The following is a 12,891-nucleotide window of genomic DNA, read 5'->3' on the forward strand; positions in this document are numbered from 1 at the left end:
AGTTAACTATAAATATTATAACGAGTTGTACCTTGAGTTTAACAAAATACTTATACTAGAGTGGCAAGTGGTAGCAGCACAAAAAATCTTGTAACGAAGATGAATTGTTTGGTACCGTCGCATCGTCTTTGCCATCGCATTAACACCACCGGAGTAGACCCATGCCACCTGGAACCGCTACGTTGATTTTTTTTTCCTACCTAAGCTGATAGGCTTGAGAGGCTATTTCAGCGTAACCTTAACTAGTAGGTGAGCTCACGGGGCTCAAACCGGAGTGATGCTAACACTGACCCTAGCAAGAGCAGTGCTTCGCAGAATCTACCACCGGATCGGAAACGCGACCCTCTGAGTAGATCCGGCGAGAAACTCGGTGGGTTTTGTCTATGGGTTAATTCGCTCGTCGAGCCCTTCGTCGCAAGCGACGGGTTCGACGAGGACGGCGACCGTTGCTTGTGGTACCTAAAAGCACAGTGAATGGATCAGGAGGATCCGTAATGACGTGTTTTGGGCGACATCGATTACCTTGATCCATAATGTGTTTGGTATGAACATTTTTGCTCCTATCCTATCCGGCTCCAGAAAGATTTTATACCCACGATTTTTCCTAGCAATGTATTAATTCGGTATGGAACCTGTATGGACATATATAAAATGTACGAAACCTGAGAAAGAACCTACCTTTCATCTCACTGCTGATCTCAGATTTCCGCCCACGTTAAATACTTTGTCCGCCCAAGCAGTGGTACGGGCGGAAAGCTAATAGTCAATAACATTATATAAAATAGATGTGGACAATATGGAATAGAGATAATATATATTTCGGTTATTTTCTACATATTTTCTTCTCATAGCTATTATATATGATATTGGGTACTTCAGAATCAATAAACAATGAAAACTTAATTTGCATTTTCTGTTATATGTATAATAAGAAAAAGTCATTTAAAGCCCTTATCTAATCTAATAAAATTAATGATTTTAAACAAATTAAACTTTCTTTTGACTGCATGATAGACTTCACTTAATGACATTCAAGAAAAATCCTTGTTAGAAAACTAAAGTGTTTTGGACAATAAAGGTTTTTCTTCACACCTCTCCTCCTTGGGGAAATAATTACGTGTTGTTCATGTAGGAACTGACACTGGAGATAATTTTGTAATATGATGGAGGTTCGATTCCACTTTCTTGTGCCCGATGTCAACTAAATACCTATATTGAATTTGAAATCTTTTTTTAGAATTTTAAAGGGTCCAATTACTATTTAATCGATTTCCATTTTCTTCATTAAATTTAATTGACATGCAGTTATACCAATCAACACTACAGTACTCTAGAAAAAAATTTAATTTTTATTTTGTGTTTGTCTTCTTTTATTTTAAAACATTCACATTCCTTATTGAAATCTCTAATCCATTGGTAAGTGTTTGGATTTCTTCCAGAAAAATTAAAGTAATCATCAGCATTAAAAGCATTAGCCCGCTGAGTTTCTCGCCGGATCTTCTCAGCGGGTCGCGATTCTGATCCGGTAGTAGATTCATTCGCGACGCAGCTGCTCTCGAGTTGTTAGGTCTCCTTCGGAGGTGCTCGGGCAGCTGTTAGCTAACCCGAAGAGGGTGATCGGGGGTGTGTATAGTAGTATCAATTGCCCCGTCCCACCTCTCAAACCGGAACATGGTTTGCGGTAGAAATAGGCAGTACTATTCTAAATAGTAGAAACTTTGATTAGTTACGCTGTGTTCGTTGATAACAAACAGACTTATGTCATCGATATTAGTAATAGAATTTAAGTATTACTGACTTAAATGCGAAAGAACAGATATAATCATGTTTGCGTCTGTTGTAAAGGGCACTGTATAAGTAGTCGTAACTATCAATTTACCCAATGAGACCTAATAGTTAACTAACGAAACGTGAATTCAATACAAACCACTGACTTTTGTAACACAGGTTTTCCTAGCATAAAAGTCAGGGAATATTGTTATTGTATACCTCATAAAAAAGCCATGTATATTATTATACTAGTGTTAAGAATTCTTGTACGTGTTTGTATTTTAAGAGGCTTGAATAAAAAATATTATTATTATTATTATTATGTACATGATTGCTACCACAGATCATAGAAACAAGATTGCTACCAACCACAAAGTATTTTCCTTAAACTTTATTTCAATAAGGACATGATAGTGTACATGAGAATGAAATATCTTAAGGAACATGCGTTTGCATACATAGCAGATTTCTTCGAGATTCATATATGTCGTGGTTAACGACTTTTAGTAATATTAAGACGTTGTTTTGACTATTATTTTAAACGATGAAATGTTGTTTTGATAAATATCACAAAATGTAGGGTAGACTCCGTAACGCCACAGTATAAAATGACGGTACGTGGACAGAGTCGTGGCATTCCGTGTCAGACAGTCATTCAGTCCGTATCAGTCAGTCAGTCTCTGGCAGTCAGTCAGTCGGTCTGTCGGTATGTGGAACGAAACTGTCGGTTTACCCTGTCATTGTGAAAGATGTGTGTGTTGAGTTTCAATAATTATTATTCGGAAAGTTTTATTGACTAAATTGAGTTCAATCGAATACGAGTGATGACGGAAACTACCGCTTAGCCATCCCTGGCGCCGCGACGACATATATGTATTTAATTACACGACGCAATCATTCTTAATCGTGAAAATTTTCACACCTAAAAAAGAACCGAATAATGACATAATTTGACAGTGTTGAAGTTCTACAAAATGCCTTCCTAAACTGTTTTAACAGTTAGAAGAACCACCGCTGTAATAGGATAGCGTGTTCATAACAATTCTAAATATGTACATTGTATTAACAGGCTGAAATCATTGGCACTAATGAGTAGGTACCCCCATTTTGCGGGCGCAGACTTTGAAAACTGCGATTTCTTTACTGGTGGTAGGACCTCTTGTGAGTCCGCGCGGATAGGAACCACCACCCTGCCTATTTCTGTCGTGAAGCAGTAATTCGTTTCGGTTTGAAGGGTGGGGCAGCCGTTGTAACTGTACTTGAGACCTTAGGACTTATATCTCAGGGTGGGTGCCGCATTTGCGTTGTGGATGTCTATGGGCTCCAGTAATCACTTAACACCAGGTGGGCTGTGAGCTCGTCCAACCATCTAAGCAATAAAAAAATAAATGTCTTAATAGAATCGTTGGGATACCGCCTGACCATCAACATGACCAACGTGAACCTTCATGCATATATAGCTCTACATGTGTTATTTAAATAACTAACATTGATAAGTTATTTCCACACAGGTATTATCTTTTATTTTTCGCCGATAAAACGTATAGAGTGATTGTTTGATAAAAATATTTATGTTAAACATTTCGATATAATGCTTTGCAGAATACAAAGGCGTGTTGTCTGTATTTTGTGTAAACACTATTTATAACTCACGGTGCTTTGAGGACAGTGTTTGAAGCGAACATATTTGTTGTAAATTATGTGACAAAAAAACCAGCAGCGTAACGACAAGTTCTTTTATTTGTGCAAGAAAGCAGAAAGCAGGTAGACATGCCTGGCATGGCTTGTTTTATTAACACTATCCCCCCATCGTTGGCTTTGGCTGGCGGCGGCGGCGGTGGCGGTGGCGGTGGCGGAAGGGGGTGTGTTAACATGGCTTGGCGACTTGGCTGGCGGCAGGGCATGACAGCTGACGTCGCGTCCGTTACATATTAAATTAACGTGTTAATACTTACTTATCGGGCTCGGTGACCCGAAGTTTATCTTCAACTGCGAAATGAGATCCCTTCGTTCGTCTCGATCTTGTGTCCTGCGCCCGTTCAGCCGCTTAATCTATATTATTCTATATCTATGCTATCTATACTAATATATAAATCTACAGTGGTTTTTACGGATGTTCCGTTATAAACACGTACCATTTGCCACGTACCATCCGGCTATGGAATGAGCTCCCCTCCACGGTGTTTCCCGAGCGCTATGACATGTGCTTCTTTAAAAGAAGCTTGTGGAGAGTATTATGCGGTAGGCAGCGGCTTGGCTCTGCCCCTGGCATTGCTGAAGTCCATGGGCGACGGTAACCACTCACCATCAGGTGGGCCGTATGCTCGTCTGCCTACAAGGGCAATTAAAAAAAAAACTGAACCATGCATCCGATTGACTTGTAACTTGGTATCCATGTAAAAAATACACGTACTTAATGGATAGGCTAATATTTATATGAGTGTTGGACTCCCTAATAATAATGACAATAAATAATAATGTTAATTTTAAATGCCCAGCGAAGCGGGCGAGTACGGCTAGTATATAATACGTATATGCGCAAGCTTTATGTTTAGTGTGGAGCTTTTGAAAGTAACAAGATTTTAGAACATTCGCAAGGCAACTTACAGAGTAATACGGATGTCAAATGTGTGTCAAAAATTTCGAAGTACACTTTTATCATGCATACTCTTATAATTTAATGCTGAGTTTTTCGAGAAAAATAATTAGCGAAGTAAAATACTTTTAATGATAGCACAAAAGATGTTACTTTATTTTGTTAGTGGCCTGAAAGTGCCAAAAAACAGTCTATTAAGTTATAATATTCGAGCAAATCGGATAAAATATTCAAATCGTAATATAAAAATAATAAATTCGTCATAAGAGTTCAGTAAAAGAGGTGAACTGACAGCTGCGCTCACAGATGCGCACACAATGTCGTCTGCTCCGGAAAATGATACGACGACAGGAAACGCACAATTAGTGAGAATTGAGTGCACTAATTAACTCGAACCAATATGCATATTCATAATAGTTAATTTACAATCTTTTAGTAAGAGCACTTATGTAATTTACTTATCGCCGAAACGAGTGTAATTATTTGTTAAAATGAGCCTTCTTCTTAGTCGCATACTTCATTGCTGAAGGTCGTCCCTGAAAGCCCTTCGTGGCTCTAAAAACTGTGTAAAATATAAAATGAGCCTAAACTAAATAATTTTTGTTTCCTTCGGATTTCGCGTATTGTAGATATAATTAAAACTGCTTTAATAACTTTAACAGTTTTTACCAAAAATTTAATACATACATACAAATATAAGTATTCTAAACGTTGGAAATAATATAATGACAATAAGACCGGGTGATTAAGCTATAAAATTTATTTATCCGAACCGATTCCAGAGGCTTGTAAAGTGTTATAAGCCTAGGACGGCCTTGCACCAAAATAATTGAAACTTTGATCTTATGTGACATCTGAGTGAGAGTGAAAAAATATCAACTATTTTCAAATAAAAATATGTCTCGTTGTCTTGTCACTAAACCAAGAAAAGCTACTTAAAGCTGTCTTTGCATTGTTTACGGTAAGATACGGCATTTGTTTGCGTTACGTTGGTTAAATGTAAAAAAATACATATTTGATTGAATTTTGATTGAAAATTTAGAGTTATCATTTCTAGAATATTTCGGGAGTGTATTAACTTAAAATTTAATTTGTCATAATCGAACTAATCGGTACTCAGAAAGATGATTTAGGTTTCCCTAAAAAAAATATAGTTTTTCTCATATTATGATCACAAAAAATGGTTGCATAAAATGAGGTATGATTGTAGAAAAAACGAATTGTAAAACATTTATTTTTACTTTAAATCTTCAATCGATTTGACTTTAAATTATAATGGATAATTATTTAAAAGTAAGAAGCTTGAAAACAATATCATTTATATTTTCAATCCAGCAAATACTATATGGATTGTAATTGAATCTTAATATATAAGAAAATGTAGCAAGAGGCTCATAATTTAACTACGATCATCAGATGCTTGTCTGCCAGACCAATTAAGTTTTAATTGAACGTGATCTAAACAGGCCTCATAGTTAAGGAGTTAAAAGTACTTGTTATTTAATATGGTCTTATTTGCTCAACAAATAACAAACATATTAAAAGAAAATTCAATAAAGCTACTCTTAAACCATATAACAATAATCGATAGTGATATGAACCCGATACCTACAGGGAATCCTAGCTTGGTCTTAGGTGACCGTGTGTTAGGTGTCCCTGATCATTTATTCATAGATTATTTCTAAAGTAAATCTTATGGATTATTTTGTTTTCTACATTCCACCAGAAATACCTATTATAAAATCTTGAGCCAGGCGCGGCCGATAATATATACCTAAACATAGATATGTTCTGAGATGATGAAAAATTTCAAGGAAAAATTAATATTCGTTTGTTATGTACATTACCTAAAATCATAAAAACTCAAAATTCAATTTCACGATAAACTTGAATCGTTCTCCAATTAGGTACTATCTCCAGCAAAGATTGATATCAACCAGTCTAGTCGAGTGCATTACAAAAGTAATCTTATCTCGAAGGGTTTGCGTTGAAAATAGCTTGAATTATATCAGTTCAGTTCGTTTCAGAGGGCAACGTGAAAGGCATAAATAGATTATCGTGGCTAACAAGCCGTGAATATTTCATAGGCCCATATTGTTTGTCGGGGTTTGTTAGGCCTTTTGACTGACAGAAGGTATGCGCATTTACCGTAATTGACTATGTTACAAGTTAATTTAAAAATGTATACGCAATGTCTCTATCAGTAATAATACTGCTTTTATAACTTAGCTTAAAGGTCAAACATTCCGGTGACTGGATCTACTGCTGCATCGTAAGTTTTAAAGGACAAGTCGATATTGCGCAGACAATCGCTACAGACTTTTATCACGCCCTGTAACATTTTCTCTGCAGTACCTGATGCAACAGAATAGTGGTTACGCTGATATTTATATCAATAAACATGCACATAGGCTAGATTAATCGAAATTCCTATATACATAAATGTTTGTCTTTGGAAATCTAATTAGGTGGTAAATTAATGTCTTAGTTGCTTAAACAGAATAAGTTTGTTAATCTGTCCATAAAGTTCATTTAAATGTTTTTAAGTGTTTCTTCTATTTTTAGAATCATAAAATAATATCAAAGCATTCAATTTGTTTGAAAGCCATTTTTGTACTCGTAAAACGTATTGTAAAGCCAATACATAGAGTTACGAACCCTTGGATAAAAGGTTCCTATCATAACCGTAGATGGACCGCGACTGGAAGTCATATTTTCCGGTTCAACGAATTGAATAGCTCTCACTATCAATGTCTTAACGAAACGGCTTTAGTGTACCGTTAATATATTGTACCGATTATATAATATATAATCGGTACACTAAATACACATATATTATATAATAATATAAAGATTGAGGGATCACTGAAAGTGGAAAAAAAATGAAATGAATGTTTTTGATTGAACGAAGTCTGAATTTATGTATAAAGCTTAATAAATTATTATAAATATTTTTTTAAGTCTTAAAAGACTAAATTAGCGCTACTTATTGTCTTCATAATAAATTGCCGAAAAATATGCTATGATGCTTGCGAAAGGCTTGATCACATCTTCTCTAGGGATGACGGAAGGAAAGAGAATACTGATATTATTAGCAAAGTAGCTTTTCACCCGCAGCTTCCATAGTCCATATTCAGTATCCATTCAATAGTTCCAGAGATGATACAGATTTCAGTAATTCTATTATACTATTAAATATATTGAGAAAATAGTTTAAAATCATTAAAATATTTACTCATGGTACATGCATGATCTGTTTGAAGATATTAAACTGATTAGTTTGGTTAACAGCCGTTTGGAATGGTGAATGAGCAAATAATGTCCGATCATTGCAGTTAATATTGGATCGAAGTATTCCAGACGTCATAATGAATATTAAAACATTAAACGAAGCTGGTTACTAGATTAGTTGAGATTACCAAACTCGTTGCTACAACGGCTGTAGATTTAGATTTATTATTAAGATTAGATTTTGTTTGCCTTTTTGCGAGGGGCAACGGTTCGATCACGTTGCGAGTTATTTTCGCATTAATGACTGTGTTTTGGTGTTGCTATAATTGTGCTTTGTATAAATGCAATGGCACGTTCTTTTGTCTCGAAACTGGTATTGCTTTAGGAGTTTTAGTCGAGCTAGCGATCGGATTCTGTTATAACAAAAAGACAAACTCCACTATATTTGTTGAATAAATAGCAATTTAACGTCTTGGAGTTGATAAAAAAGGTCTCATCTATGTTTTCATAGAGCTGCGGATTCGGGTCACGGCTCATCTTGTGTTAAGTGGTTTCCAGAATTCAGAGAAACCACAACGTGAAACCTGCAACTTCGCTTGAAACATAAGGTCGAAATCACAGTTGGATATTGCCCTCTTACTCCTCAAAACGGATCAGATGACTGTCCCTCTAGCAGAAACAGACAGGGCCGTTTAAAATATGTATGTGTAGGGAAAATGTCAATTTTAGTCTACTATGTATCGTTTTTGTATACTCGATTCGACAAGAAACAAAGGTCAACAATCTCATATCTATAAAGGAAATTGTTTAATGATGTCTTTAACTTGTCGTCAGATAAATCTTATTATGTTTTATATATACATTACGTGTATTAATTTTTGTAATCATTGTGAACGATTAGAATGAAATAATATATTTTAAAACACATGTTTGATCATTAATCTTTTTTTTATAATAACTACTAACTAACTAACTAATTATTGTTTATAATCGCGTTATTTTTTGAAAAAATTTAAAAAATCAGAGATTTTTATTTAAAAAAGGACAAAAATTCGTACATTCGTACACATACGTAAAAACCTAGCATTATATCGGATTAAAAGAATTCATTGGTAAATGCCTTTTGAATTTGCAATCGAATCATGCTTGGCAACTTGAAAACAAACAGCAAGCAAAGCGAAGCGAGTTCAAAGTTCACACCTAAATATACATAACAATAAATGCTGTTGCAGTATCTTAAGGTTTATAAAGATAAGTGTGTTCGACGCGTGAACAGCGTTTCATGTTTCTTTGTGTGAATGAAGTAAAATATTACGTATCTCTTTATTAGTGATATACAATACTCCCTGTTTTATCAATCCGCACGTGCCGATGGTGCCCCAATAATCTTGCCTATTTCTTTAGCGAAGCCATGATGCGTTACGACTTTAACTGCAGCTATGCAATGGACTGAAGACTTTGATTTTATACCTTAAGGTGGCGCTTATCTTGTAATGTTTATGGCCTTCGATAACTTTAATATCAGGCGAAAGGTGTACTCGTTTGCCCAACCAGAGCAATAATAACGGGAACTAGTTTGAAATTTGTACAGATCATGTCCTCAAAGTTTTACCGCATGGTCTTCTATTCTTGTCTAACAAGTGTCAAGCAATGAACTCTAATAAAATATTGTGCAGCATTCAGCAGATGAGTAATCCAGTGTCGAATAACTTCACAGAACAGTCTTTTTGAAAGTTAAATTTCACCGTCAATCATTGCGTGACGCATACACTTACCGCTTTTAAGTTACCATTCGGCTCGATCTATAAAATATAAATAAATGTAAGAATAGATATGTTATTGAAAGCCACGAGGGTCATTGAAAGAACATCAACCTCAAAAGAAAAAGCGTTAAGACACGACAAACCGTCATATGCATTCGTTTTAGCGCTGAACTGACCATATGTATGCATAGTTTGATATTAGATTCATGAAAACTACCAAACAGTTGAATGAAGTCAATGGATTGTAAAGTCATTTGCACTTTCGCGTGAATTTGTGTATTAAATGATAACATCATTTTATATGAAGGCTATGCTCTGAGTTCGAGATCAAATCAAGATGAGGAGATTCGCAGGAAAATCTTCATAACCGATATGGCCCAAAGGATTGCGACGTTGAAGTTGCGGTGGACAGGGCACATTGCTCGTAGAACAGATGGCCGCTTGGGCCGAAAGGTTCTTGAGTTGCGACGGCGTCCAGAAAACACCACTCCTTCCACAACGTGGACCGATGATCTATTGAATTTAGTTGTGGTCGTCAAGGTCGTTGTGGCAAGGCTTGGGGAGGCCTATGCCCAGCAGTGGCCGTCTCTGGGTTTGAAGAAGAAGATGAAGGTTTCGTGGTAGCCTAAGGGGCTATTCTAGATACTCGTAAACGGGTGGGTGAGCTCACGGGCTCAACCTGAGAGGATTTGCTAACACTAGCCCTAGTAAAAACAGTGCTTCGCAGATTCTACCACCGGCTCGGAATCGCAACCCACTGAGAAGATCCGGTAAGAAAATCTGTGGGTTGTGTCTATGGGTTAATTTTCTCGTCGAATTGTTCCTAATCAATGAGTTTGATGAGGACGGTGATCCGTGCTTGAAGAGCCTAAAAGCAACGAGAGTGCGGCTTTTCCCTGCTCCGTCGCCTGGATCGAAGATGTATTATAGTCGATTATCGTGTCGCGCCGCTTTGTAGAAATAGCGTTCTGACGCTACCTTAAGATACTTACATATCAGGTCTAAATTTAGATCGTCGTGAAGACGGCAATCCTACAGAAACGGAATTGGATGACCTTGAGAGACTTCTGGGAGACGTAGCGTGAGTAGGCCTCCCACAAGGTGGGCCGACGACCTGTTGAGGTTCGCGGGGATCCGCTGGATGCAGGCAGCGTAGGACCGGTCTTTGTGGCGAGGCTTGGGGGAGGCCTATGTCCAGCAGTGGACGTCCATGGGCTGATAGATAATAGATAGATAGAGAGACTTCTCTCTCGAAGCACAGATGCGCTATTGTTTAAAACCTAAATTAATCTTAACCAAGAATTTTAGTAACTTATTTTTCCCTTCAAATAAAAATTTCATATTTAGTATGTAAATTCTTCATTAAACCTAAACAGTTTTGAACACACCCAGAGAAAAATTAAAATACCCTATTATTTCTTCCCGTCGACTAATGTAGAAGAAGCAAATAATAATACGTATTGTGAAGAACGTCAATGAGTCGTTGTGATATCGGCTTTAATCACAAGCTGTTAGAATGTGCGCCGTATCAAAACTAGGTTAATTATAGTATTGAAGTGTATTAATGGGCGTCGTTGTACGAGCTTGAATCACATCCAATTACCATGCCGTGTAGTGTTTTATATGCTTTTGTCGTTAGGGAGTAAAATTTTATCTTATCGATTGGTATGTATATATATTTTTTTATTGTTTATTATGCAGATTCCGAAGGCCGGATGAAGCGACGCATATTTATGTAGTTATTCTTGTAAGAAATGATAAGATCTTTCAGCGAGCGAGTGTTGTGACTCAATACAACGACAGTTCTAATGTTTTTGTTCTAACTTGTGTGCATATTACATATATGCAATTTTTTTGAAAATTTCCAGTTATTTTGTGTGTACAATTTTAAATCAATCTTCTTTTTCTTCACCTTATCCTACTAGGTGGGGTCGGCACAGCTAATTTTTCTCTTCTATTATTTTCTATCAGCCGTCAGCTCAACACTCACTCCTCTCTCTCTCTTTCTCTCATATTCACACACTCCATCCATGTCTTTTTGTAATGTCGTCACAATTTTAAATCAATCAATTAAACAAAATTTACATATTTTCTATATATGTATTAAAACACTGTAAAAAAGGTTCTTCTCTATTTTTCCCCATTGTTGAGGATCGTGACTCTACTCTAGTCTTCTTAATGTTTCTCTGCACCATTTCCTATCTTTGAGAATCTCGTTGGCCAATCCATTTCTAGCTGCTGAATGACCTGATCAAACCACCGACATACTAAAGCTTTTAAAAATAAAAAAAAATTATCTCTCCAGCTTGTTAATTATAAAAAATAATGAGGTTTTAAAACAAATTACAACTGATAACAAAATCATAATAAACATCTGGCTAAAATAATGGTCTAAATGTACATATAGTATACGGTAGATTAGAACTGTAGATTATTGGCGGCGAGTCATTTTGGTTTTGTATACGTATATATTGATGATACTTTATTTCACACTAGAGGTCCCGCAGTAGTCGAAATTCGACTATAGTTAATTGAAATTTTGTAACTTTGTACACTATTATGATTATATTTTATACTTCTATAATCACAAATTTCGTCAAGGCTACTCTATGAAAAAATATTAATAAAGACAAACAATATTTAATCTATTTATCTCAATTTGACCACAGACGTAAAGAACAAAACTTTGACAATAAATAGTAGGCATGCGTGTGTGCGTCAAATACATGGTATGTAGTGTGTGTAATGTTTTCTTTATTGATTTAATGTATCTTTTATGCATTATTTAAAAAAAATATTAGTATTGTGCACTTCTTCTCTATATTCTCTATAAGTCTGGAAAATTTCATACTCCTCCGTCCGCGCAATTTTCGTAAAAAGGGATACAAAGTTTTTGCTTCACGTATTAATATATAGATATCCTTACTTAATATTGCAAATTTTTCATACAAATAGTAAAAATGCGGAAGTGTTTGTTTGTCCTTCTTTCACGTCGAAACGAAGCAACGGTTTGAAACCTTTTAAACTGACTTTTAGTTCAACATACCCACTGAGTTTCTCCCCGGATTTTCCCAGTGGGTTGCGATTCCGATCCGGTAGTAGATTCAGCGGAGCACTATTCTTGCTAGGGCTAGTGTTAGCAATTCTCTCAGGTTGAGCCCGTGAGCCAGTCCACGCAAAGTTGGAATATCCCCTTAGGCTATCAACGATTAGGTAGAAAAAAAAAGTTCAACAATGTTACATAGGCTAACTTTTATACCTGAAAAACCTCTTTCCATGGGAAACTGCACAGACACTTCTATGATCACGCGGGCAGAGCCGCGGTTAACCGCTAGTAAATATATAACTACTAATGTTGTTTGCTATAATTCTAGTCTTACTCTCATACTAATATATAAAGGAATCGAGGAGCTTCTGTTAACCGAAAGGAAAAAGATTCGTAATATCGCTATCTATATCAAAGATTGGTCAACAAGTCGGGCCAGGCTTACTGGTGGTAGGACTTCTTGTGAGTCCGCACGGATAGGTACC

At 36.2% G+C, this 12,891-nt stretch overlaps 2 protein-coding genes across 10 annotated transcripts in view; both read left to right on the forward strand.

The window, feature by feature from the left end:
• Rpb10 (DNA-directed RNA polymerases I, II, and III subunit Rpb10) overlaps nucleotides 1-12,891 on the forward strand; it is a 276,671-nt gene that overhangs the window by 235,808 nt on the left and 27,972 nt on the right. The window lies entirely within an intron of this gene.
• The window catches only part of Dmtn (transmembrane and coiled-coil domain 2 protein Dmtn), a 46,891-nt gene that overhangs the window by 4,333 nt on the left and 29,667 nt on the right, over nucleotides 1-12,891 (forward strand). The gene's annotated exons all lie outside the window — the stretch shown is intronic.

This window comes from Bombyx mandarina, chromosome A1 (assembly GCF_030267445.1).
Source record: "Bombyx mandarina strain Sakado chromosome A1, ASM3026744v2".
Taxonomy (NCBI): domain Eukaryota; kingdom Metazoa; phylum Arthropoda; class Insecta; order Lepidoptera; family Bombycidae; genus Bombyx; species Bombyx mandarina.